Source organism: Phoenix dactylifera, chromosome 11 (assembly GCF_009389715.1).
Source record: "Phoenix dactylifera cultivar Barhee BC4 chromosome 11, palm_55x_up_171113_PBpolish2nd_filt_p, whole genome shotgun sequence".
NCBI lineage: Eukaryota > Viridiplantae > Streptophyta > Magnoliopsida > Arecales > Arecaceae > Phoenix > Phoenix dactylifera.
In genome coordinates, this window is record NC_052402.1 from 26,646,051 (window position 1) to 26,649,502 (window position 3,452).

Here is a 3,452-nt window from a genome sequence, read left to right on the forward strand (position 1 = left end):
CTTATTCTATCGCTTGCTTTTATGAGCACTAGTACCATAGGGATGAGAAAAACATAAAATAGTGCTCCTCTTAGTCACACTTCGGTTTGTTTCTACCTATTGAACCTTTTAAGGTTGGGTTTCTACCGTGGTCATCTATCTTTATGGGCTAAGCCCCATCCTCCTCGATGACTCTATAACTACTGTTCTAGATAAACCTTTTGTAAGCTGATCAGCCAAATTATTTTCTGATTTTACAAAATTCAAAGCAATAACGTTATTTTTCAATTTATATCTTAATGATTTATGACGCACTTTTAAATGCCTTTTTCATTTTTTTATTGGCATTTTCTTGGTTGCACTTATTTATTGCAGATCTACAGGAAGGTTTATTAGTAAATCTCTGAGCTACTCAGCCTTAGTGCTAGTGGTGTCTAAAGTTATCAGTTCAGACTTCATTGTACTCCTAAATATCAGATTTGTTTGGTGAATTTCCAAAACATAGCAGCACCTCCTAGGATAAAGATATATTCTGTGGTAGATTTAACATCTAAGGTATCGCTGATCCAGTTGGCATCACTATAACTTTTTAGAACAGCAAGAAACCCACTAAAGTGCAAACTATAGAACTTGGTACCCTTAAGATACCTAAGGATTCTCTCTAATGCTGTCCAGTGATCTCTATTTGGATTAACAGTATATCTGCTAAATCTATTCATAGCATGTGCTTTGACTGGCCTGGTGTAGTTTGCTAGGAATCCTAGTGAGCCTATAATTTGAGCATATAGGCGTTAAAGGACAGAAGTTCCTAAGTTCTTCTTAAGGTGTGTAGAGGGATCAAAAGGAGTAAAGACAGGCTGACAATCGGTATAATTAAATTTATTGAGAATCTTGTCAATATAATGACTTTGGGACTTTGCACTTCTAATTATTTTAATATTTAAAATTAAGTCAGCTTGTCCCAAGTGTTTCATATCAAACTTATAACTTAAGAATTACTTTACTTCATCAACTATTTGAAGATCTGCCCTAAAGATCAATATCTCATCTACATATAGGCACAAGATCACAAGTTTATTTCCAACTCTCTTATGGTATACACATTCGTATGTACTATTGATTTCAAATCCAAATGTCAGTATGGTTTTATCAAATTTCAAGTGTTGTTGCTTGGGTGTTTATTTAAGACCATAGAGAGATTTGATTAATCTACAAATTTTATTTTTTTTGGCCTGAAATTATAAATTTTTTTGGCTGGTCCATGTAAATTTCTTCATTTAAGTCTCCATTTAGAAAAGCTGTTTTTGCATCCATCTGATGAATTATTAATCTATGGATAAAGGCTAATGCTATCAGGATCCTAATAATAGTAATCCTAGCTACAGATGCATCAATATCAAAGAAATCTACCCCAGGTCTCTGAGTAAAATTCTTGATAACTAATCTAGCCTTAAATTTATCTACAAACCTATCAGGCCTAAGTTTCTTCTTAAAGATCCATTTGCACCTATAGTTTTATAACCAGAAGGAAGATCAGCCAATTCTTAAGTATGATTTTGGATAATTAACTGCATCTCATTGTCTACAGCTTCTCTCCAAAAAGGTAAATCCAAGAATTTTATTGCATCCTCAAAAGTAGTTGGAGAGTCCTCTATAAGAAAGGTATAGAAGTCATCTTTAAATATTTTCTCTACCCTAGATCTCTTACTTCTCCTAGGTTCTGCTTCTACTTCTATTTCACTTGTCCTTATTCTACTAGAGCTACTAGTTATACCACTATCTACTCTAGTTCTAAGTGAAAATATGTCTTCAAAATATATTGCATCTCTGGCTTATATAATAGTATTGTTACTAATATCACTTTCTTCTAAATTAATCACTAGAAATTTATTCGCATTACTATTGGCTGCATATCCTATGAATATTGCATCCACTGTTTTGGGCCCTATTTTCTTTCTCTTAAAAATAGGTATTTTCACTTTTGCCAATCACCTTCACACTTTCAAATAGCTAAGATTGGGTTTTTTATATTTCTAAACTTCATATAGAGTTAGATCATTATTTTTGGAGGGAATCCTATTGAGGATATAACAAGCTGAAACTAGAGCTTCCCCTCACAAATTCTCTGGTACTCCAGAGCTTATATTGCTCTTCAATTCTAATGGAATTCAAGACTTGGGTTAGGATGAGACCTCCAAGGGTATGGCTCAGAGTCTTAGCAAAATCAGACTAGGAATTAGATAGTTTATCTATCAGACAGGCTACCTGGAATGATTCATCCAAATTGGTCCCATTAGCCCTAAGCTGGTGGATCAGGATTTCAAAATTATGGATTTGGTCATTCAAAGGCTTTGAGTCCACCATCCTAAAGTTATTGAAATCGGAGGCCTTGAACCTCTTTACCCCAGCATCATCGAGACCATATTTGCTGTCTAGGGTGTCCCAGAGTTCTTTGGCACTCTTGACTGTATAATAAATGTCATACAACCTTTCAAAGAGGGCACCTAGGATTCTATGGATGCAATGATAGTGTATTTCATCAGGTATCCTAGAGGGTGTGTTGGTGGAGGCAGAAGGTTCAGTGTGGGAAGAGGATGAACTCCGGTTTGAGTTTTGGCGAGTAGTATATCGTGAAGCAGTTGGGTTGGATCCGTCATCAACTTCAGTGGTGCTCTCACCTATGGCTGAGATCAATCTTAATGTGATGAGGAAGAACCGCATTTGGTTCTGCCACCTCCTAAAGTTATGGCCATCAAATTTTTCAGGTTTGACACTAAGGTGGTCACTAATGTTTGAGGCCATAGGTTCAAGGTTATGAAAAAGGGACAGAAACCTGAATGAAGGCAAAAAGTTTATGTCAAAAGATTGCACTAAAAATTTGTATTGACTTTTGAATATCTGTTGATATATCCAAAAAAATAATAACCAGATCAGCTCCAAATCGGTGGTGGAGTACTAAGCTCACTTAAATACCAGCCTTTCTTAGACACATATGCCTTTTTGACAAGCTTTTCTTTGACACTATTAGTTAGTGGATATAATCACTACAAATCACACAAATTCAATTTTTATAAAAGCCTAAGCGCAAACTTAAATTTGTTATTATGGATTAATCAATTTTTGAATTTTCTGTTTGAATTTTCTGAATTAGTAATAATAAATTATTAATTTAGTGCTAGCTGGACAATTATTGTAATTAAAATCAAATATGTTAATTCAATAAATATATATTAGAATTGATTTATTGCCTTATTAGAATAATTGATTACTAATTTTGTGCTAACAAATCAATTATTGTAAATTGAAATCTAAAATATCAATTCAATGAATTATAAGATTTATTACTTTATTAGAATAATTGATTACTAATTTTGTGTCAGCAAATGAATTATTATAATTGAGATCTAAAATGTCAATTCAATGAATTATAAGATTTATTATCTTATTAGAATAATAGATTATTAATTTTGTGG